Source organism: Mustela erminea, chromosome 1 (assembly GCF_009829155.1).
Source record: "Mustela erminea isolate mMusErm1 chromosome 1, mMusErm1.Pri, whole genome shotgun sequence".
NCBI lineage: Eukaryota > Metazoa > Chordata > Mammalia > Carnivora > Mustelidae > Mustela > Mustela erminea.
Genome location: NC_045614.1, coordinates 65,083,315 through 65,110,342, shown reverse-complemented (window position 1 = coordinate 65,110,342; position 27,028 = coordinate 65,083,315). Strand labels below are relative to the sequence as shown.

Here is a 27,028-nt window from a genome sequence, read left to right as displayed (position 1 = left end):
ATACCGACTGAGCCACCCAGGCACCTCGAAAGACATTTTTAAGGCCACAAACTTGTTAGTAGTAATTATAGCCACCATCAGTTAAGACTCTAAGTGGCTGGTTGCTATGTTAAGTGTTTACAAACATTGCGTTGTTTCATCCCCACCACAAATTTATATGGGAAATAGTAACTGTGAGTACTCGTGTTCAGAAATAAGTCCCTCTGTGTGCCAGGGCTGATCAGACTGGGAGAAGCACCCAGACTTGCCTGGTTTTAAACCTGCACATTTAATCAGTTTATCATAATCACATAAACCTAGTTACTAATGTGCCTTTCTTTACCGTCATGGTTGATCTAGAGAAACGAGCACAGGGAAACTAAGCCCGCAGGCCCCTGTCACAGAGGCAGCTAGCATCTAATTAATTATCTAAGTATGCACGTTGACTAATAGCAGAACAAATGGGGGACTCTGGACTTGGGCTCCCGACCCCCCACAGACTTTCATATTCCTTTGCAGAGCTTGTCACGAACAGTACATGACAAGAGCTCAGCTGAGACATCTACGTGCAGATCACATATTGAAAAGGAGAAAGAAAGAAAAAAAAATAAAAGAATTTGTCTTGAATCTTCTATCCAACTCCAAATTCCCTTTTCAGTTCAATTAAAAAAGAAATATGTGTAGCTTTATTCCCCTCTCTCCGCAATCTTGCACATGTTCTAAAAGCCACAAAAATGGGCTTGTGAAGTCCTATATGCTTTCATAAGTGGGCATGTGGGGATGAATAAATCCTGGTTTTGGTATCGGAATACTGATGGCCTCATAAAATGAGTTGGAGTGTTCCCTCCTCTTCTGTTTTTTTGGAAGGAATTCTATAAAAATGGTGCTGAATTAAATGTTTGATAGAATCCTCCAATGACCCTGTCTGGCCTAGAGATTTTCAGAAGCATTATTTTTACTTTTTACATGAATATAATTCCTAGAGCCTTTAATTATGACATTGTTATAGTTAAAAAAGTATTCAGATGATGGGTCTCATCTTTGCTGAGTTTTGGTCCTTTGTGGTCATTGAGGAATTGGCTCATTTCTTCTAAGTTGTTGGACTTGTCAATAAAAAGTTATCAGTGGTATTTCTTTATTATCCTTTGAATGGCTGCAGGATATGTTGGGATATCCTGTTTTTTTCTTCCTATTGGTGATTTTTAAGTTCTCCCTTCTCAGTTTTGTAAGTCTTGCTAGGTTTATCAATTTTATTGATCTTTTCAAGGAACTACCACTTTGTCTCATTTATTTTCTCTATTGTTTTATTGCTTTGATTTCATTGATTTCTGTTCTTTTCTTTTTTATTTTCTTCCTTCTGCACACATTAGCTTTATTTTGTTTTACTCTATATAGTTTCTTGAGGTAGGAAGTGAGATTATTGATGCAGGACTTTTTCTCTTTTCTAATGAGAACATACATAGAGCTATAGGTTTTCTCCATAGCCTTTCTTTAACAATGTGGCACATATTTTTATGTGTTTTATTTCCTTTTCCATTTTCATTCGTGTGTGTGTGTGTGTGTGTGTGTGTGTGTGTGTAATTTTTTGTGAGATTTCCTCCTTGATCTGTGGATTAGTTAGAGGTGTTTTGTTTAATACACAAGTGTTTGGAGATTTCCCTGATGTATTTCTGTGATTGATTCTAGACTGATTCTGTTGCAGTCAAAGAACATACTCTGTATGATTTTAACTCTTAGAAGATTGTTGAGGTTGGTTTTATGGACCAGGATATGGTCTAACTTGCTGAATGCTCCATAAGCTCTTGAAAACAATTGGGTGCTCTGCTGTTATTTGATGGAAATGTTTCTAGATATGTCAATTAAAATCCTGTCAGTTTATTTTGTTGTTCAAATCTTCTGCATTTTTGCTGATCTTCTGCTTACTGGTTCTATCTGTGGCTGAGAGGTGATATTCACAACTCCAGTTATAAGACTTCCTACAGTCCTGACCTGAATCTTAAGGCCAACGTTACCCTCAGTTTCCCTGAAGTCTAAGGATGCGGGGGAGCCTTCGAAGTTATTCGAAGCGTGTTATCATTTGTTGTTTTTCTTTCTTTTTTCCCCCTCAAATACTTAATATATGCTTGATTCCCTAGAAAGAGGTGACAGTAATCCATAAAAATAGTCTGGAAGGTAAGGGCCTATGACCAAGGAGGTTTTGGTCAGCTATTCCCAGACACTGTTGCCTACATCCCTCACTTGCCAGGCTTCCCGTACTTTGCTTAATGACAGTGATATCTCTTTAGGTTTAGGTAGAAGAATAATGTAGATTGCTGTTTAAAACAGGCAGCCCAACAGTGCTGCAGGAGAATCTGAATTCTTAAATGTCCTTGAAGTAGAGCAATAGAAAGATAGAAGGTGGCAGAGCAGAGCAGGAAAGGGTGGGGGGTGGCACAATGCTTTGTTTATACTGCATTTATAACTGCAGAACAGCCTTTGGTGTAGATTCTGAAAACTCTGGAGATGCCACTTACCTCTGCTTTTTAAATCCTTTTCCTGGCCCCCTCCCCACTCCCAACCATCTGCTGAGTGCTTCATTTTGGGTAAAAACCAGTTTCATAGAGCAATTTCCATAAAAATGTTTTACTTTTCATATTACAGCTTAGAAATCTTAAATAATGCATCATATTGCAAAAGCCCAGGCAGCTTTGGGGGGATTTCTTAAGCATCCTTAGTTTACTTCTGCTCCAGTCCTGTCAGGACTCTGGGTTGGTTAAATGATGAGCCAAACCGCCTGGCAAAGCAGAGTTGGAATCCTTGCAGGAGACAGTGACAGAGGTCTTGAAAATTGTTTGAGTCGCTTGATTCACTCTTTCACTTATATTTAACATCACCCTCACTTGGATTCTCTCTTACACTCTGCTAAACAGCCATCCTGAGGTATGAATAGTAGAGACAGAATTTAAATGCTTAGTTTGGTTAAATGAGGAAACCGAGGAAGGTCAGCCTCCTGCCTGGTGTGGCATCTTTCTCCTCAGAGCCAGAAAGGGTGGGGAGAGGGGGCTTCTAGTACCTCAGTCTTTACAGATTCAGTGACAAACATCAGTTTCAGAAACCCAGCAGGCTTGCTCAGTGTGACCAATTCTGACTTGTGAGATTCTGCCTTTGGATATTTGAACTTAGTACCACGGGCACATTATGTGGAGAGCGTGCAAACGGGAGTAAAACAATATCCAGAAAACTTGGGAAACATGTTATCACCCCTCCCCCTTCCTAAGGTGGAAATTGGAGCTTCCACACCTCTCACAGTATCATTTTTTCTCTGTCCTGTTAGAGAATCAGGAAACAAACTCTGCAATAGCCTTCCTGCTGTCCAGTTGATGAGAGAGAAGAATGACGGATACAGATAAAGAACGTCTGCAATAAATTAAAACAAAATTAAAATTTGTAAACAAAGATCATAGAGAAGTACACTGAGGGAGGAGAAAACCAGGTCAGGGAATGTAGATCTTGTTTGTTTTATTTTGCTAACTGATGATAGGATAACAACCTATTCTAGGAAATCTTTAGGGACACTCTGACCTTTAGGATATAGATTGCATTGATTCAAACCTCCTTTCTCCATAGGCAGAAAACCTTTGGTGTGCAGGGAGTTCTTCACTGAAGGCTTGTAGAATAGCAGGGTTCAGCCTGTCAGAAATGCTAGCTATATAACAGGCCATTGGATTTTTCCATGCCTCTCTGGATTCCTGAGAAGAGCTTGTAAATGCCATTCTCAGCCCTTCCCCGTTGAGCATGTTTAAGGGAGCGTTACTGTGGTCAGTGCTCCCTAAACTTTAATGAGCATATATACCAACAAGGATCTTGATCAAATGCATTTTTTTACCTCAGTAGTTTTGGAGTGAGTCCTGAGATTCTGCATTCCGAGCACACTCCCAGGGGATGCCAATACTAATGGTCCACCATCTGGAGAGCAATGTCATAGATAGCAAACTTTTAATCATGGCTGGCCTGTATGTAAGCTGTTGCAAAGGGAAAGAACCTACCCACATTCACTCTTTGATTTGACACTATTTATACTTTAGGCAAGGATTAAATACTTCATAGTTAGTATATGACTCTTACAAATTATAGCTAGTATTTAGGATTAGTGCATTAATGTTTACAGATCCAAATTTTGAGATAGAAAATAAATATAACATGCTTGCACAACACAGCAGGCACTCAGAAGTGTTGAAAGAATGAATAATGTGTGTACTTCTTTTCAAGTTATCATGAATGCGGAGGGTTAAGTGGCTATATGTGTCGGGGTATGTGAATTTGGGAGAGAGAAAGAGAGGGAGAAAGAGAGAGAGAGAAGAGAGTGTGTGAAGATTGAGAAGGCTAAACGGAAACCTCTCAGTTGTTCATCTCAAACACGAATAAGAACCAAACTGTAGCTCAGTGTTTTAAAATCAGATAGAGAAACAGCGCAACAAACCAATCCATAGCAACAAACAAATACACACATTTTTGAAAGGTCAGACATTTGCCCAAGGAATAGGTCAGAGACCCTTGGGCTGCTTGCAGGGGGATAGTATGTTTGGATTTGTGTATGCTTAGCAATTTAGGAGTTTTTATAAATTTAAAGAAATAATGTTCCCATCAACACTCATTTCAACTGATTAGTTTTAAAACTGTTCAGATGGCAGGGAAGACCCAGTCCCTGAAACTTGCTCATAGGACCCTCTGTTCAAGGCAGCTCCTTTCTTCAATCACTTAGCTCCCTTTCGAGTGTTTAACAAAGGAATGGATTCGGTGGCATCTCTGGCAGAAAGATGTCATTATCTGTGACACATGTGTATTTGAAAATAGACCAAAACCACAGCTCCTTTCCTGATAGGCCTGCATGGAAGTTCAATAAACAGTGATATGTTTAGCTTTTTGCTTCTTGTAGTAGTACTATTTTTGTTGTGATAGAATATTGTTCATAACAACATCTCCTAGTAGGAAAAAAGATTATTGTCTCTTTAATGTTGTTCTGAAACACATTTGGGATGGGGCAAAATGTACATTAATGTAGTCTATAAATTTATTTAACCAGAGCACTTGTGTAAAGTTGACAGTGAATCCTGCATTTTTAGCTTGACTTATTAAGCAATGTCAATGCAACTGAGAGTTTTATCTTTGAAAAAGCCCTTCTCTTTCTTTGTTCTTATGGTATTCCTCCCCTTGACTTTCTTCCCCTTGGGTATGGATGAAGATGGGATGAAGGACCATCAGAGCTAAAGAAAGAATTTGGGATACCAGTGTGACCAATAAGACACATTAATTTCTAGACAGTGGGATTTTCTTTCTTAATCTCAAATAGCCTTCTCCAAACTTAATGGTTTTAAAAAATATTTGTCTAGTTATCCTACGTATAATTTATATGTATTTTAAAGCTTAAAGCCTTATATATTTTTAAATACATTTTTAAAAATGTATAACCAATAACCACTCAGAGAAGCAATGCAGAAATTGTTACACTTGACCACTTGAGGAAGACATTCGTACCCTGGGTGTCTGTATTATTATGTTACTAAAAGCAGAGCGGGTCGATTATCAAAGAGTTGCACGAGGACTTAATTGTCTGATTTCTGTTAACATCAGTGGAAATCACATGGATAAATCCTTGTGGAACATGCTGTTCTGAAAAAATGAGTCTGGAAAAGGTTTCTATGGAAATGTTCATGTGTTTCTTTCATTAATTGGTCTAATTATTCCATTTACAGAAATGGAAATGAGAAGTATTAAGCTGAGGTTATGAGAAAGGTTAACGTTACTAGGAGCAAAATAAGAATCGTGCTATTTTTAGGTTTGAAAGCCGTATAGGTAACCAAAACAGTATAGATGGCCAGGTACCCTCCGTCCCCTAGGAGGTTATAGTAAAAGGGATTTATTCAGCATGTTTCTAAGAGCTGCTTTGGCACTTTGCATTTTATGTACCTTTTGGTGTTTACGTACTCATTTGTTATGCAGTTAAGCACTACTGGTGTGCTTCGGATTTCTGCTTTTCTGCAAAGACAGGGAGTAAGATCATAGCATTATCTTTTATATTTTTTGTATTATGCAGCCAAAAGTGGAAGCAGTAGTTTGTTAGAAAAAAATAAATTTTTGGTTTAGAGATGACAAGGAAAAAAAGGTGGCAAAATAAAAAGCACGTAAATTGTGGGGTTTCCCCCCCAAATTCTAACATTCCTGTACAGCTTTCCTAAGAAAGACTATGAAGTCTAGGAAAATGGTAAGAACCCAAACTACTAGTTTCAGCTGGTCAGGTTTACCTGATAGTTTCACTGAACTAAAGGAAGAGAAGTTAGGATATTTTGTAGCGCATGCAGTCTTGGCCCATCCTTTCAATTTTCTCTTCCTTTACTTTCTTGTTAATTTGTTGCCAGTTTCTTGTTAATTTCTGCAGTGAGCTTTGCCTTCATCTACAAATTGCCTTATTTTTTAGCCCCTCCTTTCTTTGGAAGCACTTTGTTGCTTTAGTTCTTCATGGTATTCATTTCTTCCCCATTTCCAAATCTATCTTCTCATTTATTTACTTTCTATCTTTAATCTCTGGATCTCTCTCTCTCTCTCTCTCGGTTTTCTTCCTTCTTTCCTTCCTTCCTTCTTTCCTTCCTTCTTTTCTTTTTTCTTTCTTTCTTTCTTTCTTTCTTTCTTTCTTTCTTTTTCTCCTTCTTTCTTTCTTTCTTCCTCCTTATAATAAACATGCTTTTCACTCTAAACTCTGGGTGATCCTCATACCATGTTTTAGTTGTCTGCATTTCTTCTCATTTTAATTTATTAAACTTATTTCTTTCCATTCCACACACTCTTTTCCATTACAAGATAGAACACCTCATCCCTCTGGAGATATTCATGATTCAATGATTGAGAAAAATATGCTGGGTTTTTCCCATCCTTCTGAAAAGAGAGCATCCAGAGCTCTAAACCGTCTCCTCTCCACCTTGCTGTCCTTAGAGCCAGCATAAAGTTACACTCAGCGTTGGTGACTTCAAACTTGGAAATTCGTAGTGATACAAAAGTAAAGAGCATCTTGAAGAATGTTATTTTTATTTTTTGTTTCCCAAATTCAGTGACGCGGTGGTGCCCACAGGAAAATTGTCAGGCTTCTGGACGGTGTTTAAATTTGCTCCTTCAGATCATCAGCAAAGGAACAGACTCTAATCACCCACTCCAGCCCTGAAATGCCATGGGCTTTTGGGTCCATGGGAATGTTTCATAAACATCGTAGTTCAGAGCAGCAATCTCTATAACCCAGGAAGGCTATAGGATTTTGTGAGCCTAGGAGAACTAGTAACATTCTAGAAGAAACACCATGACTCACACACCCTCTTAGTGCCAGGTCGTGGGGGAGGGGTCACATGCTTACAACTAGGGTCACTAATTGATTCAGCGGTTACAGCATGATTCCATGGTGCAGGCATTTCTGCACGTCTGTTCATTGGAAGAGCATGTCAGCTATGCTCCAGCCTTCACACTTCAGCTCTCGTCCAAATCCCTGAAGCTGCCCCGGGCTTGCCTCTGTGGTCTCTCCCAGGTGCTATTCCCAGTTGCCTTCTACCGTCCCTGGCCACCGTGCTGGTTTTGATGCCCTTCAAGGATTGCCACCGATCCCTAGTTGCCTACTGACCTCTTCTTCCTGATTCCCTCCCTGTTCTCTTGAAGGCACCTAGAGACTCATTATAATTGAATTTTTAACGTTCTCCCAGATGCTCTTACTCTTGTGTTTTATTTTTATTTTTGTATTAAGTCCAGCACCATTGCACTTCTCATGAGCCATGTGGGTCATAATTGTTTTGAGAATAAGAAATTAGTGGTAGAATGAGGGGCCAGAATAGAGCCCCAAATGCACTTTGCAAGGTAGTGGAGTGGAGCACATGTTCTAAGCTATTGTAAGAGCGAGTGGTGGAATTGGCCCGCCAGTTCCGAGCTGGCATTGCGTGTGCCGTTTTCCAAGGATAGCAGCTCTCCAGTATTACTCTAATTACTCACCTGTACGCAGAGGGTGTGAAGACTATGCGGTATTGCACTACGGAGATCAGAAAGCAGGAGGCGCTCTTCAGTACCTCTTGAAGGACGCCCTGATTTCCCCAATTGAGACTAACTAGATCTATCTGGTCAGAAAGGCTCAGCTCCTACTGCGGAGGTGACTGAAAAAGAACAATCCAAAGTGTGAATCAGAGACAGAAGCTCCTGCCTTGCTGAAAATTGTGCTAAGAATTAGGAGGAAGAGAAGATAGCTTTAGTGGGTAATTTTTGTTGTTTTCTTCTGCACATGTAACTTTTACAGACTGTCCAAACAACACAGTACTTCCAGTAAAGGATGTTTTAAAAAAAGACACAAAAACCCCGTGCCAACACAGTAATGGGTAATTTTTGCCTCTTCATTTTCTGCCATTGAGCTTATGTATGTACACAAAATCCACACATAGATGTACTGCAACCATCGATCACGCCACTTCCTTATAAATATAGCATTTTTACTCATTCAAAACTCACTTTACACTTACATGTAAACTGATTCTTCCCACATTTCTGTGACATGGACGTTTTTAGAAGTAAAACTGTATGTGCAGATGACACGCATATTTACATAAAAAATTCTAAATAGTGCACAAGACAACTACTAGAATTCGTTAGGGAATTTAACAGTATTGCAGAATATAAGGACAATATACGTGAATCAATATTTAATATACAATATTGTTATATACTGGCAGAAGACAAATGGAAGATTTAAAAATTCAATTTGGAATAGTGTGTGACATAATTTGAATAGCCATGATGGCAATCACCCTGCTCCCAACTCTGTAGGCCCAAGGGGTCCACGGCATTCCCTCAGTCACTGGGAAGTGTTCCCAGTGAACCCCAAACACCCACCCCACACAGTCTTCTAGAAAAATAGCAATTATAACATGAAATATTCCTCAAAACAGTCCTTGCATTCCTGATTTCTCCTTCAGAGAAGAAGTATATGAGGAATGAAGGGGTGGGGAGGGGACTAAAGCTTCCAAATATCTCATTTATCTATCTTGTTTAACTTCTTTATCCAACAAATATTTCATAATTAAGTGTTGTTATTGGCTTGCCGCTGCTCTTCCCAAGCAGGGAGGACTCCACAGCAGTTTCAAGGTATTTTTCCACCTTCTGCCAAGAGCTTTTGTCTTTTTAATTTTCCATTCTTAAGACTGATCCAATTCAAGGAGCTCATACTCTTTGAGTTGGAGTCTACCTCAAGTGGCTCTAGGAATGTGCCACACAAAGGAGACGGTTTCCTTGGCAACAGGAATGTGGCAAGAAAAAAAAATCCGTGGAAACCTTTGCTTCCTACCTCCTTCCCTAGTGCCCCTCAGCACTGCTGTTTGCCAGGCACAGAAACTACAACCGAGACAAGAATCTCAGCTCTTGATCAGCTAACCACTGACCACAAGGTACCACTGCCGGCCTCTGGCTCTGTTTCCCCATCAGGAAAACGGTTCAGCTGTGAAATGGGCCTTTTCTCATGATTGCCTTTATCTGGTCTTTTTTAGACATTTAAAAATAGTGAAAGGGGAAACTGGGTTTTAAGATATCCGTGTGTGTGTGTGTGTGTGTGTGTGTGAATGTGATTGTCATAATGAACTGAATTTAAATGACTGGTAGCACTTTTACATTTATTTTCAGTCTCTGAAATTTGCATCAAAGGTGTTTTTAAATCTCTGGCAGGACATAATGGCATGTTTGGTGACTGCTGTGAAAATTAATGTATTAATTTGGCAATACTCATGACATACTTATTAAGTATACTTCTAAATTAGCTCCCATAAACCCAACATGCCTTTATCCCTGCTATTGAAAACAGTAAGGCAAAGAGAGACCTGTGAATCTATAGGTAATCTATGAGGCTTAATTTCAGAGACATCATTCAGTACGTATGGGGATTAACTAATGTGATTTTTAGTTCTGACTTCTCACTGTGTGCCAGGGTATCAATAAAACCGTATCAGGAGCCAAAGGTCTACCTCTTCCGATTTCCACTTTATCCCTCTTCTTTGTATTTTTTCCTTCTGAGAACAATGAAAGAGACTCTGAATACTGTACAGTTGTTGATTTCTAAATTATTCTGCTGCTGAGCTGGTCAGTTATTCAAAGATATTCAAGGGACTGTAGGCTTTCACTTACTTTTCTGGGTAATTGAGCCACCTGTTCCGCTTGGAACTTTAGGAATTTAAGAGTTTGCCCATAGTTTAGCCTCTTATTCAAGCACCAGTCTTCAGCCCAAGTTAACAAAGCTCAGAGAATTAGAATCTGCTTTGTTTGTGTATGGGGAGTTTGAAGGGGGGAGGGGTTGTGGTATAAACAACTTGACTTTTTTTTCTGACAATTACGGGGTCTAGAAGTCCACGGTCAAGTTGTCAGGCAGTTTTGGTTTCTTCTGAGGCCTCTTTCCTCGCCTTACAGAAATCTGCCCATTTTTTCCAAAGTAAAGAATTGAGGTGGGAAACCTATGTGCTTTGCCAAAGCGTTCTTAACAGTGTTGTCATTAAGTAACACGAACACGTATTGTTTTACCATCAGCTGGAATTAACCAGAACAGAAACAGCATTTCTGTGTTCCTTCTCATTTGAGCCGCTCTAATGTTGCAGGAATTACATTATACCTTCAGGAGCTAGATGGCATACATTAAACCTCACATTGTGTCTGTGTGTGTTTATAAATGGAGATTAAAAACCTAAAAAGGGCATGCTGGCCTTTATTCAAGAGGCTGAATACACAGAGTAAAACACAGAGTAAAAAGACACCAAAAGCTTTCTTTCTTATTCTTTTTTTCTTCCCTTTGTGGTTGTTGTCTTTGTTGTTGGTTTGTGGTGACAGTAACTGACTATAAATTATGTGAATCAGTAATGCCAGCTCTCAGCACCCCAGGAGCTCTCTTCCTGTTCCAGCTCACACTGGTGGCCCTCAGGGTCTGCAGTATTGTCGTGAAGACTGGCTATGCAATTCTGTACATTTGCCTGGTGGTGACAGCCAGCACTTGTAGGACAACTGCCATCTGGCTCTTTCTGCTAGATTTGCAGCAGAAGTCTCTGTTGGGTTTGGGGAATGTGGGAGTCTCCAGGGAAGCCAGAACCTCTGTGAAATCACCACAGATGGCTTTATTTGGGGAGCTAACAGGCATGGAAATACAAGAAGGAAGTAGAAAATAAATCAACTGGGAGTTTCATGTCCATTAGCCTTCAAGGGACTTAAGATGAATTTCATTGATTTATTAGAACTTTATTATGTACCTGGAAGAATTTGGAGGCATTGTGAAACCAAATGGAAACCTTAAAGATTTCAAAATTATAGACCCTATCATGGAAGAGTAGATGGTAGACTTTTCTTCAGAAAATGTGGCAATGTGATAGAAATTAGCCATGGGAAAAATGCAATTGCAGAGCTCCTAAGTCATTGTTTTCTAAGAGATGTTCCACCCATATTAGGATGGGGAGAGGAACTTATAAAAAGTCAGATAACTGGATTTTCCTGAATAGCTGAGGGTTGGGCACCACCTCTCCTCAGAAATTACTCAGTTTTTATGGGTACGCTATAATTCTCCAGTCTCTGTAAAACCTTTTTTTTTTTTTTTTTTTTTTTTTGGATACTAAGTGTAACTAATTCTAATGCTCAGACAGTCAGACAGATTAGCTTTTCTAAAATACATTCTTAAGGAATTAACTTGCCATTAATATTCAGGTGGATAAGGGTGATTTCATTTCTCAGTCCAAACAAATCTACTTTGAGAGTTCTCCTGATTTTTATTTCCTTCCCTATGTTCTAAAGAATTCATGGGCGGGATACTATCAGGTTGAAACTGGTTGCAGATTTCCTTCCACATTTTCCAAGGTGTGTATGTTGCCAGGAATACTGTCTGATAAGGTAAATGTTTGTTTCCTCTGGATTTAGGGATGTGTTCTAAGAAGATTCTGAGTAGAAGGTGGCTGAATGTTTTGATGGAGGAAAGGTACATGATAAAAGTGGCATCTGGCCAGCAAGTATGACGACTTATAAAGCAAAGTTCCCTTTTGTGTGTCTTCATAAGTGTTTCTTCTTCATATAGAAACATGATGACATTATAGAGTAATAGAGTGGAGATAGGGATGTTCTGTTGAGAATAGCCTTCCTGTGCTACCTTCTCTTCCTCTGTGCTTTGATAAAGCATGGAGGTGTCCCACTGAGATAGTCTACAAGGTTGGTGTTCTCCTCTGTTTTTAAAAGGAATATTTTAATTTTGTCTGAGGGAAAAATAATCTGAGTGTAACCAGTGTGATTCTTTATTATTAAATGGTAGAAATCGGAAGCTAGGATATCATGGATTTCCAGAAGGTGGAGACTGGAAAGGTAACTATAGCCACCAGTGATTTTAATGCCATGAGCAAAAAGGTTTCATCAGGCTATATTGAGTTCTGTTTCTACAGGTTGAATTTCCAAGTGAAAAGCAAATATCAATTTTATATCCAGACACTTATTCAGCAAGTATTTATTGAATTCCTAATAGGATGATCAGGCAGAAATGCAGTGGTATCTGGAGACACAGACCTGGTGTCATCTCATGCTGAAGACATTTGCTCTATTCATCACAAGTCCTCTCAAATCTGTTGCGATTTTACAACATGTTTAAATAGCAAAGAGCTTTTTCCAAACACAGAGCCCTCAACACCAAAGTCAAAGACTTTATAGTAACCACAAACACACTCACACACACATATGGAATATATATCATTATTCTTACACATTAAAAAAAAAAATGTTTCCCCAGAAGTTAGTTGATATTTCTTCATATATTTTTAAACCAAAATTACAGAGATCTTCTGTGATAGAAAATATTCTTATTTTGTGTAGACTATACTTTACATTGACAACTTAAAAATGATATTTTTGATGCTATAAGGGGAACACTGATATTATTTCTCAGTTTTTATGTATTTGCTTCTCTATATACAATCAATAATGTTGGCAACAGGTGTGATACTGTTCAAATCACTAGTATATTTGACCTCAACCTGAGACTTGCAGATCCTCATGTATTTTCTCTCATTAAAATGTCTCCTTATTTCTGGTGAGTGTTGGAATCACAGGGGCTAAAAGACAGGGAAAAGAAAACATCCTTGACTACTGAGGACCAATTGATACCAACTGTGTCAATATAAACCTCATGTAGCTGGCACACAGCCAGGATTTCTTGAATGAACAAATGGCAGATGCCACAATTTACTAAAGTAATAAGACCAAACTCTGGAAAAGATGCTTCTAGGTGTATGATTGAATCCTAATTCGAAGACTTGCATATGCTGGGGTTTTGTTAAGGTTTCATTTAGCATCATATTGGCCGCCAGAAGTTGAAAACCAGATGGGGCCTTTGGAGTCAAGTAAATTGTAAAGCACCCATCATTCCCAAAATTGTCCAGTCCTACTGGGGAGGGATCTCCTAGTCACTGTCCCTCCGTGATTCCTTTTACTAAATGTTACTGATTCTAATGCTCGGGCAGACTGGGTTCTCTGAAATACTTCAAACTTTTGAAATAACCACAGGAGAATTGAATCAGGGGGCCTCCGTAGGGGACACAAGCATAAGACCAAACAATTAGACCCAGTAAAGGAAAGCCCCTTGGACATAAGGTCAAGATTAGTGATTCTGTGTGTCTTTTTAAGAATATGATTGATTACACAACTAGGTTTGAGGAAACCTATCAAAAGTTCTCTAATAAAATTAAATGACATACTTTGGGTTCATTAAGCTCCTGATGCTTCTCTCTCTCTCTCTCTCTCTTAAAGATTTTATTTATTTATTCATGTGAAACAGAGAGCAAGAAAGGCAGAGGGAGAAGCAGGCTCCCTGCAGAGCAGGAAGCCCGGTGCAGGACTGGATCCCAAGACCCTGGGATCATGACCCGAGTTGAAGGCAGACGCTTAACCAACCGAGCCACCCAGGCGCCCCTAAGCTCCCAGTGTTTCTGATTAAGAGTCTCCTCAGTTGTTTCATTTCTGCCCTGCTTGGATATATCTCTTCCAGCCTTGTTCTTGGTAGAAAAAGTGGGATTCTCATACAGCCTCAGGACAACTCTTAGGAGCGTCAACCCTGCCTCATGGGCTGACATCTGTGGAGCACAGAACAGAACACAGAACAGCCTAGAAATGTGGCTTATGCATTTGATAATGTTTTTTAAGTCTTGGCTTATATGTAACTCCATCTCTCACTGACATGCCTCATGAAGGGCAAGTGGCGCCTGTTCCGCCTTGCTCCTCATCCTGCAGTTACATCCAGTAGGGAAGAGCTTTAATCCCATGGAACCACATAGATCTTGGACAGTCCCCAAAATGGCACCCCAGTGTTCTCTTTTTGGCACCAAAAGTCTTTTAGGGATCACTGTAAAATCCAGTAGATTTTACAGAAAGTGAATATAGTGCATTAATCTTGAGTCTGAAGTCACAACCGACTTTAATGACAAATTAGAGCCCCAGGTATGTTATCCCACGGTTCCAATATAGAGATCAAGTGTTAAGTGGTATCATCTCCAAATTTTCCATCACCTTTTAATATTTGTAGAGATATTCAGAAATTGTTTATCAATAGCAAAATTTTACTAGTGACTATTTTGTATTCCAAATATGATTTTCAGATGGGGTTGAGTTACTAAGGCTGCAAAAGTTCAAAAAGTTTTTTACTTGTTTTAGGCAATTAAGTGTTAGTGTCTCTTCTTGTCCCATAGGAGAGTATGATGACAGTTTTAACTTTTGTTGGTAAGACAAAAAAAAAAAAAAAAAGAAGGTTGATGGAAATAATGGTTTTAGTTCTTGTGAAGGCTCTTAGAAACAAACTTGTCAAGAAAAATTACACTGTATCATATGCATACTTTTGAATGCTATGTAATAGCATTTTTAGAAATATTTAGTTTTAATACTCTGCCTTTAATTTTCAAACCTGACAGCTTGCACTAGAAAGAACACTTGACCAACATAAAGTGGTGTGACAACAGACTCCAGGGTTAGTTTTTTCTTCTGTGAACTCTTTTTAACTTTTTCTCTCCAAAGGCTGTTGTATGACCCTGATCTTCAAGACTAAATCTGCATTGTTATGTCCTTTCCTTCATTAGGGCTATGGGGATAGCAGCTTAGGACATAACGGGTGGAAGACAGGAATTGACCTCATTGTCACACCGACATCCCTAACTCCTGGTGACCAACTCAAGTACAGTTCTCTTTGGTAACAAAAGAGGTTGATGAGGATAGAGAATTACTAGGCAAAAGAGGGAACCCTGAATAATGTTTCATGGGAGTTTTGGTTTTCTGTTTGCTTATATACGCTTTTTTGTTTTTCTAAGTGGTTGAGGAGAGGCAAATGTAAGTCTGCCACATTTACCAAAAATTATAGTTCTGCTGCTTATATATGAAAGATAGAAATACTCATTATTCACACACACACACACACACACACACACACACACACACAGAGAGAGAGAGAGAGAGATACAGAGTCTATAGAGGATTTTTAACTACTTGTTGGGTTATTAGAAGGAGTTTAACACAAACCTCTTCACTACTAAAGACGTGAAGTAAATCTTTATGTTCTGTTGATTAAATACAAAGTCACAACATCAGAATTAAAATTATGAGAAATACTTTTTTTTTCATGTATGTACTGTTGCAGAAGGATAGGGAAAACTCTGCTTAGGTGAATTTAAAAAATTATCCTTTTAAGGAATTGACTTAAATATAGACATGCGCTTTTCCACCTTACTAAACAGAGTGTGTACACTGACATAACCTTGTTTGTTCTTACGCTAAATATCCCAAGTCTATACTTGTTTTTCCTGGTTTACTTCTATCAAAATGGCAAATTCTAAGCAGAATTGCCTTGACCCCCATTTTTTTTTCTTCTGTTCTGATTAGGATTGAGAGTGTGATAACAAAACTGGTTAGAAACATGTCTGAGATTGATTCTGAGTGATTGCTAAGCTTCTTAGGAAAGAATGAAAAGCATGGGGTTTAGTACAGAGATACTGACATGTAGTTAACTGGGTCATCTCTTTCGCCCTGAGTCTTTTAGCTTATTACATAAGTGAAGCATCAGTGTACAGAACATCAGTCAGCAATCCTTCTTGTCAACCAGGCATAGCTGGGATACAATTTTGCATGCTTTCTTGCCAAGGAACAAAGCTCAGCCATCCCAAGAAACAAAGAAGTGACATGGAAGTGTAAGGAGGAGAATATTTTGAATGCTTATTCAATTAATTGAACACAAGTAGTTTCCTCCTACTGAGATCAAAACTGAGTAAGATGGAAAAGATAAGAATTTGTCTTTTTAAATAGATAGGCTTCATTAATTATTACATGTAAATAATTTGTCCTGTATAATGGAATGGTTAGAAAGAACTACAAAGTTAGATTACCTGACTTCAGATCCTTGCCAAGTATAGGTGTTTGACTTTGGAGTTCTGACCTGTAAAATGAAGGTAACCCTAGGACAAACTCATCAGCCATCAATGCCGTGATGAGAGTGGATTGTTGGCCCTTAGTAAGTGTTTGATGCGTAGACAGCAGTGACTGCCTATTGATGTCACTTTGGGGACCTCACATAGCCTGCAGAGGACATGAGCACTGATGCTCAAGACTTTCTCTTCTAAGGCATCTTTTTTTCTTCTGCTTAAGGGGGATATCCAATAGCTACTGCAGTAAAATGTTCTGTTCAGTGATCTTACGTTAGAAATTAAGCCTTCTGGGTTTTGCATTCTTGTCCCATAGTTAGAGTCATATTTTATTCCTTTAAGAGGAAACTAGGCATTTTGGATTCTTTGGCAAAATATAGGCACAGGGCTCAGCCAGGCTTTGTTCTGGAGCCTATTCGTATATCTCCACCAGTTACGGTGTTGATGGCACCCATGCTTGAGGTGGTATTGAACACAGTATGGAGATGCCAAACTCTTTATTGATGAAAACAAGAGAAGCTTTGTTATTAAACAAATAATAAAAACACTGTTGCAAAATAAAACAATCGGGTGCTAATTTGTTTCTTTGCCCAGCATAGATGCCACTGCCTATGAGGGATTATCATGGAAAATACATTCTTGCTATAATTTGGAGCCTTTAGGTATTTGATGTGCCAATTGCCTTCACTTGGATCTGGTGTGTAATTTATCATTGGTGTGTCCTACCCTGCTCAAACGTGCCCTTTGTGGGTAGAGGCAAAGCTAATATACTTTCCAAGTGTATTTGAATTGCTTCAATAAATCACAGCTGCCACTGTAAGCAGTTTTATCATTTGCCAGAACAATAAGTTATCTCCATGCTTCATAGATGCAATGCTCTCCAAGACTTTTATTTGTGTAAATTGTAATGCATCATAACCCATTTCCTAAGATGAAATTAGGAAGCTCATAATATATTTTTTAAGATGCAAGGAAATATTCCAAGGAAATCATGTAAGCTCACAGAGAACTGCAGCCATTTTTATCTGGCTTATTATTTAGTAGCACTTTATTCCTTTATGATTACTGTAATAATGTGGGCATTAAATGCTGGCAGTTGGGGTTAAACTTCATTTAGCTCTTTACTGTTCCAGTGTCTCTGTGAAACCAGTCCGCAAAGAAATAGGACTCAGCACAAATGGTTCCTGTTAGGTCTGCTATGCTAGAGGTGAAGAAACCCGATATCAAGTATCTATCTCTACTGACAATTCTAAAGACAGCCTTTCCAGTTAATCAGGCCACAGAATTGCATTTTTGCCCATAGTGATCTCTGGGATTGACTTCCAATTTTCCCTTTATTTCACCATGACCAAACCCAAATTCAAACCTGACTGGAACCCTTTAGACTCCTCAGAGGGAAAATGTATCATATAATGATATTATGTCTGCAGTTCCCAATGAGGAAAATGTAATCTAATTTTAATAGTATTTCAGGACTCTATTCAGCATGATGGACAATAAAGTGTGTTCTTCTTTTATTGACTTGACTGAGAAGCTGCTAAATATTTACAAACTAATTTGCCATCACTTCTTACGTGATAGGAAAATACTTTTGTCTGCAATCGCCTCAATAGTTCATTCCAAGCAGAGAAAACAGTGTCTATGAAGGAGCCAGATTTTATAATTAGAAACTAATTTATTTGTTTCAAAGCCAAGTGTTTTCCCATGTGCACTGCAATATTTGAATATGTCTTCATTCTTTCTGTCTTTATTATCAAGAGGGGACTTCCATGTCCTGTCATGGAATTTCAGATTTTTCCACGTTCTCTCACACGCTGCCATGTTCTTCATCTTTATTTCAAAGTACCCACTTGCTGCTATGGAGAACTTCTGAAACCCCTCCTTCATGCCTGATGACTTCAGCCCAGTGTTCCACACCCTCTGGGTGGTGGTCCCATCCTGCCCATGAAACAGTACTTAGACATCAATGTCCACATCAAGCACCACATCTCTCCCATCAGGCCAGGGGAATCAGAACAGACCCTAGGATTTGCCTCTTCTCATTATCCCTCCTTTTCTGGTTTCTGGCTCCACCAGCCACCTCCATGCCTCTCTGATGTCAAGCACAGGTAAATCCACCCCAGTTCCAGGCTCATGCCCTCCTCAATGCCGTGCATTCCTCTGAATGTGTACATGTGTATGTTTGTGTATATGCTGTGTATGTGTGTGTGTGACTATGTCGGGTGTATGTTAATGTGTGTGTGTGTGTCTGTGCCTGTGCCTGATGTGCGTATATGTGTGTATGGGTGTGCGATGGGGGTGAAGGATGGAAAGCCTGGAGGTGGAGATGGGCACTCAGATTCTCCACTCAAATTTTAAGCAGGTAGAATTCTGCCCCTTTCCTTCCCATATCTTTTTCCCAGGTCCTCACGCCATTCCCTTCTCTCTTTGACACTGTGGAAAAGAGCTGGTTTCCTGCTCCCCCAAATGGACCCAGATGGCAAATTCCACTCTAAACAGTTTAAGTTAAAGATTACTATTTATTTTTGGAAGATTTACTCTTTTTCCCAAAATATGAAACATTGCCTAACACATACTAGCGATTCCTTTTCTAGAAAACCAATTACTTATGGGACTGCCTCTATTGTATAAAGACCCATTCAAAAAAGAAAAGCAACTGATAGTGTATGGTAACATTAATTTTAATATAAGTGTATTTTTAAAGAAAAGAGCTATATAATAATAAAACAACAATCCTTCATGGGTTGTCATTTGCACACTTAATCGACATCTCTATGTGGAATATCATTCGCAGATTTGCTTTTCACTAAAAGTTCCGCTATAGCATGTTGAGTTTTACATTTTTTCAAGTGCTTAACTGAGCATGACTCACTCTTATTTACTTGTCTTTTCACTGAAGACCACCTGCATTCTTTTCCAAATTTTTACAATATGACAATATTATTACTCTAATCGTTTTATCATTAAATGCTTGCTATTTATTCTTGTATTATCATTGTGTTCCTTAAATAATGGCATGATATTTTTCAGTATCCTAAGTTCATTTTAAAGGCACAATTTACTATGGAATAAGAAATACGATGGAAATGAGAAAGGGTTCGAAGGAAGGAATTTTGCCTGCAGGGTGTCCACCTGTGTGAAGCCTGGAAAGAAGGTAAAAGGGAAATGGAGATTGATAATCCTTGAAGAAATTACACTTTCTCTCTCTCTCCCTCCTCCTATTTCTCCATCTCTTTCTCTATGAATATGTATCTATATCTTGAGAAAGTGAAAATTAGCTCAGACTGAGAAAGTAGAAATCTGTGCAGCCATTCATCAGGCTGGAACATCAGACACAGACAGCAGCAGATGCAACGTTCATGGGAAACAGCTCTCCCAAGGACCTGTTGTATGAGCTGTATTTGCAATAACCCCTTTATCTCAATAATGACTACTGTCTTCTCGTTCGCTGAGAAATCTTGTTCCCTAAAAATTTTGTTCTTTGAAGTTATATCCGTTGAGAATAATAATTCTCACTCTTGCTTGGAAGACCTCAGTCACTGTAACATAAAGAACAGCCTCGATTCACATCCCACATGCAGGGTTTCAGAAAAGAGCTTTTGGATATGACGTTCCAGAATCTCCCTCTACTGTGTGGTTCCCAAGGAGATAGGACCCTGGGTCCTGCAGCCCAGACAGGATATTGACTCCTTGACCCAGTCCTGCTTTGCTTCTGTTAAACTCCCTATGATAACTCTATTTTCTTCTATCCTTTGTTGGTGAGACTCCCTGTTATCCCTCTGCTCTTTGGCCTTCCTCACTGCAATGAGTAATAATTCGTCAGATCATGGTTTTATTCTTGGTAGTCAGGCGGACTGTCCTAGGACAATCTTTGTCTAGTTATCCAGTGCCTTTGACAGTAAATTAGGGCAAACTTTCTTTGCTACCTGCCTGGGAAAGTATACATTCCTATAGCCGAAGCACGAATTCCTCACTGAGAAACAGAAAAGGCAATTTGATAGGGAAACATAGTGTGTGAGTCAAGGCCTTGTTTAGAAGGGCATCTAGTCCTTTTGGCTTAAAAATTCACAAAAGCTTATCTGTAATGACAAAAATAAAAAGTGTTCAAGTCTGTGGGAGTGTGGGGTATGTAGCTCACAGAGGAGAGATTTCACAATTCTGGTGATTCACTATGATTTGCTGTGTGTGTCACAATTAAAAGAAACCATTGCATCAGTGAAAATCTGAAGGCAGCTAGGAAGTTTCTCAACCACAGCAGTTATGAGCAAAATACTCATCTGAAATATTGCTGCTTTTTCATCATCTCTGGGATTAAAACCAAACCTGTTTTATATGATACACTTCTTCCCAGCAGAGCCCCAACTGGGCTTCTAAATTCTCTTAAAGATGGCACTTTGGTGTTTTGGATGTCTAAAATTATTCCTCTGATTCAGTTCTTTTCTTTTCACCAGCTTGGCCAAGGAAAGAATAGCTGAGATTTTCCAATGAAAGTTTCTTTAAGGGTATGTGTTAGTAAGGTTGGAAACATGGCTCATCATCCTTGGTCTTAAGAGCCATTCGAGGCTCGGAGAGCTCAGGCTACCTCTTGGAATTGCAGCTGTTTATCTTGATGATCTGGGGACCGAATAATCTGAAATAGCGTATGATTCTGTTTTATCACAAACTCATTTACTGTTTGTGCTGAAACAGTCACTGCCATGTTTTTGAAGACTTTTGAAGAATGGTCTGTACTATACCCAGCTTTCAGAAAAGTGAACACATTTGAGTATGAGTTTTCACCAGCGGGCAGTGACTCTGCCAACTTGTGTGGATGCCACGTTTCCTGGGCATCATTTTTGAACGTGGTAGATAACCTGCAGCAGAATTAAACATAAAGTGGGACATCTGGGTGGCTAAGTCCATTGAGCATCAGTCTTCTGCTCAGGTCATGGTTCCAGGTCCTGGGATCAAGCCCCGCATCAGGCTCTCTGCTCAGTAGGGAACCTGCTTCTCCCTCTGCCCTTGCTTGCTCTATGTCAAATAAATAAAATCTTAAAAAAAGAATTAAACATAAAGTGTTGAAACTGGGAACAGTAGCTTGCTGACTATACCTCCATGCCACAATTCTGTATACCCTAACAGATGTTATGTGATTTATGAAACAACGGGGAGGACATATAAGAGATGACTGCTTATTATTTGGGTCAGCGGATGGCTATTTGGTGTGACAAATAGAATGGATTAATTGTCAATGAAGACTGAGGGTTTTTAAGTAGAGCTGAAAAATGCCTGTCAATATGGGTGAAACATTAAGGACATGAATTGTTGGCGCAGGAAGGGTCATCCAGTTTCCTCATTTTTCACCTGAGAAACAGGTATAGTAAGTTACATGCTTTGCCTAAAGCCACAGCATTCCTCTGTGTGTGACCTGAGGCTCCACTGGAAGAAAATTCCCTTTCTTCTAATGTTGTTGGAAATGTCTCTTGTTGGCAGTTAGAGTCACACCTGCAGGACGAGAAGTCAGTAGAGTTGACCATTAGAGTTCCTCCCCACTAGACTCTAGATCAGTCCCCTCGGCCCAGGTGCAGGACGGGAAGTCAGTGGAGTTGACCATTAGAGTTCCTCCCCACTAGACTCTAGATCAGTCCCCTCGGCCCAGGTGCAGGACGGGAAGTCAGTGGAGTTGACCATTAGAGTTCCTCCCAGCTAGACTCTAGATCAGTCCCCTCGGCCAGGTGCAGGACGGGAAGTCAGTGGAGTTGACCATTAGAGTTCCTCCCAGCTAGACTCTAGATCAGTTCCCTCGGCCCAGGTGCCTGTTGCTCTCCTTTGCCTATTTTGCTTGTTTGCCTCTAGGTTCTACTCCTTAGAAACAAGATGTTTGGTGAAATGCTATGTAACATCAGGTGACAAAGCCATTTTTTAAAAAAATCTACGGACATTTATTCAATAGTAACAATGCATTTATTGAGTACCTGCTGTGTATGCAGGCTTTGCAACTACCTGGAGGGTGTGAGGCAAGTGAAGTGGGAAAAATAAGACAAAGATAAATAACACAAAGCCATCTCTTAGGGGATTACAGTTAAGAGGAAGAAGAAAAGTGACTTAAAATCATTGCATAGTCATATACGTGAACAAAATATTTTTAGAGGCCTTTGAACTATATTTTCTTCAGATCAAGAGGATTTTTTTGATTGCATTGTTTGTTTTCTCCTGAAGATATAGATTAGACTGACCTTAACAGACTCCATAAAAATCCAATTCACATCAGGCAAGATCTTTTTTTTTTCTTTTTCCTTAAACAAACTTCATATCAGATTTGGTTCAGGCTCAACATTATCTTTTTAAGTAGCAAATGTAGCTGTTCTTTGAAGCCATTTTAGTTCTAATTTTGGTTGCAGCTGGTTTTTGTGCCCAGTCAGAAATGTAACCTTTGACGATTTGGACAGGTTTAAGATTGAAGCATTTGGGGGCATCTGTTGAAGTGGTATTAGTATCAGCCACTCTTGGAAGGGGATCAAAAGAAAGGATATTTAAATGAGAAACATCTTCTAGAGCTTACAAACTTGACGTCAGAAAATCATTTACTTAACTGTCCTCAGTGAGACAATCCTGTGTAATTTTTAGAATGTCAGATTCGGAGGAAGAGATCTTAAACAGACCCAGTGTAGCTCAGGACCCCAGCTTTACTGTCATACTGCACAAAGGCTGATGGGAGAAAGCCGCTCTGAACAGAGCCAAATGGCAGAGTCAGGTTGTGAGCCGACGTTGGGACTGCTGAGCTGTCATTGAGGGATCAGTAAGGCCATCCTCCTTCCAGACTGGGCATGTTTTCTGCATTCAGAGTTGAGGTCCCTTCCTCCTGGGCGGTCCTCACGGTCTCAGACTCTCTGTCTCTTCTCCATTATGCCTTTTCAAAGCCAACCTGCTCTCTTTCTGGTCCAGTGAATTTACTTCTGCGGGGTGTAATCCTCCTCTTTTTTTTTATTCCACTTTATTTTGGGCAATCATCTGTGTGGCGATCATCACAGATTTCTTAGCTGCAGATGAATTAAAGGGCTTGGGATGCCTGAAAACAGCTGCCTGGCTTTACCCAGGTTGATGGGTATTGATGTCCGCCTCCCAGTGTAGGGTGTGGGCCGGAACCTGGATCAGCTGTTCTTGCAGAACCCCACTTCTGTAACCGAGCCTGGCATTATTAGATTGCAATTATTTTTGCCTACAGCAGGCTGTTCCTCCTAGATATTTTACTTTTTATTGAAGTGAGATCAAAAGGATTTTGTACTTTAAGAACTGGGTTTCTTAGCCGCGGCTTCAGCCTAAGCATTGAGTTCCTTACTATTCATAAGACTCAAAACCGTGTCTTGAAAAATGAATAAAAAGTACATCATCTTGAGGATAAAGCATATTATTAGAGTGTGATGCCTTTTGGGCCACCCTGGGGGTGGTGTGCTCTTAGCAGCAAGTGAATTTCTAACTTCAAATCATTTTTTTAGGTTCTAAATAAAAGCAACTCCTGAAATACCAGGCAGTGTGCTTAGAGGTGTTATGCTACTTAATCCTCACCCAGTCCTGTGAGATAGATATCGTCATTGTATCTCCATCCTCATTACAGATGATGGAGATGGATGTTTGGCAAGGGGAACTTGTCTCCCAAAGCTGGGTCTTTACTATAATATACTGCCTCTCGTGACTTGACAATCTGTGCCTACAAAAAAAGAAAACAGTAACCATCCTTGCTTCCTCCCAGAGAAATGTTTTTACTGATCCTAGGATGAAAGGTGGTACGTCCACTGAGACATCATTAGATGTGTGGCTACAGGTATCAGGTATCAAATAGCAACGCTTTCCACACGTAGGTAAAACAGTTGTAATCATCTATTTTTAGAATGCTCATCTATGTCCTTCATCATGACCTTGTTAATAATGCCAGGCCTGACGGTCATGAGATTTCATCCTAGAAGCTTTCCTGGGACCCTCCCCTGCTGAAATACAACTTTCCTTAATTAAAATTGTATTCTCAAAAGAAACAGCTCTATGTGTTTTTCAGTAAGTTAATAACAGAACTAATTACTGTGCAGCCCGGCATCTTTGGCTCCGTCTCTGTAAATACAGGCATCTGTAGCTCTGTGCTCCCCGACAGCAGGCTGGGTCCACGGTGTCAGCTTGGCTGATGTTTGTATAGGGAGGTTGTGCTGACTCCGTCTTACTTACTTCGGTAAGACGAGCTCTGTGTCCTGTCTTTGCAGTTGTCATATTGATGGCCAGGTCCAAGAGCCTCACAGTGAAGTGTTCTTTGTGAGTATAGAGGAGGTACGGTGGACAACGTCCCCTAAAACGTACTTATCAATTAATAACAGATTAAAAATCTTACCCATGTGACAAGCAATTTAAAAAAAAATGGCTGTAAGTGTAACTGAATGAGAGGCATTTAAGTGATACACTTTATACTCCAGGAGGTCGGTATCGGGACAAATTCCCTTCTCTGTTCAGTTCACAAAGACCACTCAGAGGAGGGTGATACTTTCATTGGTAGTCTCTCTTGGGTCATAGACCCCTGAACTTGTTCAAGTGGCTCTAAATTGCTCTTCTTCAATGCAAATGACTTCCTGTGTAGTCCTCAAGCCCAGCGTCCATGTCTTCCACTGCTTTTTAATACTTAAGAGTCTTGCTGGAGGAGCGAGAAGTGGACTCTATTTGAACGGCAAAGAATGGGAATTGCTCATCTCTCTGGCTAGATCAAGAGTTTTAAATTCTGGATATTGTGATGGGGTTTCTGGAGTTCCTAAAATCAGGGAGCTTTTCTGCAAGTTTTATTTTGTTTTGTCTTGTTTTGGTATGTGTCTGGATACAGTTGACTAGAAAAAGGGTTCAAGACTTTCATCACATTCTCAGTGTGATCCATACTTCTCTGAGATTGTTAAATGCCTGTGTCCTTGACCAATGAACAGTCAGTGGTGTCTACTGGTATAGCGCCCTGTTCTCCTTTCAAAGATTAGCAGAGCTTAGCAAGGGAATAAAACAGCAATTCCAAAGCTGGACTTAAAGGCTTCTGGGAGTTCTTGCTGTCAAAAACAGTAAATATGCCAAATTTAAACAAGATTAATATATCAAATTAATATAACTACTCCCCGCCCCTGAGAAAAATAACTCTGAAGATGTACTCTGAGTGGGCGGCCATTAGTAGATGAGAATAGAGAGCATGCCCTCACTCAGTCACTCGTGCCTTGGGCACTGTTCTGAACCCAATTATCTGCCAAACTCTTTCTAATTGTTTTAATTCTAAGGTATACATTGTTTAACTTATATGCGTAATAGCTCATTGGTGAAGAACAGGACGAGAAAGGACAACAAATATTGCAATGGGATTTGTGAGCGGCATACAGAGTAACCTTCCTCTAACTTCATCTAAATCAAGTCAACACTATCTTCATAAAGAAGTATATTTATGTATACAAAGGTGTATGTACATATGAATGCACACACAAAACACACATGTATGTATCTGTATGTAAAAGTATATACGTGTATTTATCAGTGTGCATGTGTGTATATCCATACATATATATATCATGCAGTTACTATGTACACACACATACAGAGTAACAGTACTCTTTATCATCTGAACCCTTACACCTTTGAGAGTGAAAAGGAAGGCTATTAATAATTGTACTAGAGCAACAGGCATTAATAGATACTGATGGCCCTCCTAGAAATAACTGCAAAATTTGCCTCCATGATTTAAAAAAAAAGATGTTAGAAGTGAGAGAGGTCAGTTTTAATCTTCATTTTGTGCTCCTTTAGGCAACATATATTAAATAAAAAACTAGTGGGCGCCTGGGTGGCTCAGTGGGTTAAGCCGCTGCCTTCGGCTCGGGTCATGATCTCGGGGTCCTGGGATCGAGTCCCGCATCGGGCTCTCTGCTCAGCAGGGAGCCTGCTTCCTCCTCTCTCTCTCTGCCTGCCTCTCTTCCTACCTGTGATCTCTCTCTGTCAGATAAATAAATAAAATCTTTAAAAAAAAAAAACAAAAAAAAACAAAAAAAAACTAGTGATTAAAAGTAAATAAATAGGGGCGCCTGGGTGGCTCAGTGGGTTAAAGCCTCTGCCTTCGGCTCAGGTTATGATCCCAGGGTTCTGGGATCGAGCCCCGCATCAGGCTCTCTGCTCAGCAGGGAGCCTGCTTCCTCCTCTCTCTCTCTGCCTGCTTCTCTGCCTACTTGTGATCTCTGTCTGTCAAATAAATAAATAAAATCTTTAAAAAAGTAAATAAATAAATAAATAAATTCCAAAGTTTAAAAAAACTTTAAAAGATTGACATTTATATCCAATTCGGCTTTTTGTTTAGAAGGAATTTCTACCATGTGTTTTTTTATGGATAAGTGCTTTCAGTGAGCAGCATGAATCCTTTTGTCTTAGCAGTTAGAAACAAAATGCAAAATTCATCAAAACCAGACAGTTGATTTTTAATGTATAAAGTATAACAATTTCCAAACGTCAAGTTAAAAAGCATGCTTCAAGACCATTTTGGGACTTGAATATGTCTTTAACTGAAGTGCTCATTTCATTATTCATTTGGTTCCCAGGCCCCAAATTTCAAAAGATATTTGTTCACA

General features: G+C 39.5%; 1 protein-coding gene across 18 annotated transcripts in view; it reads left to right on the top strand.

Annotated features, from left to right (window-relative positions):
- The window catches only part of ARPP21 (cAMP regulated phosphoprotein 21), a 153,399-nt gene that overhangs the window by 107,239 nt on the left and 19,132 nt on the right, over positions 1–27,028 (top strand). The gene's annotated exons all lie outside the window — the stretch shown is intronic.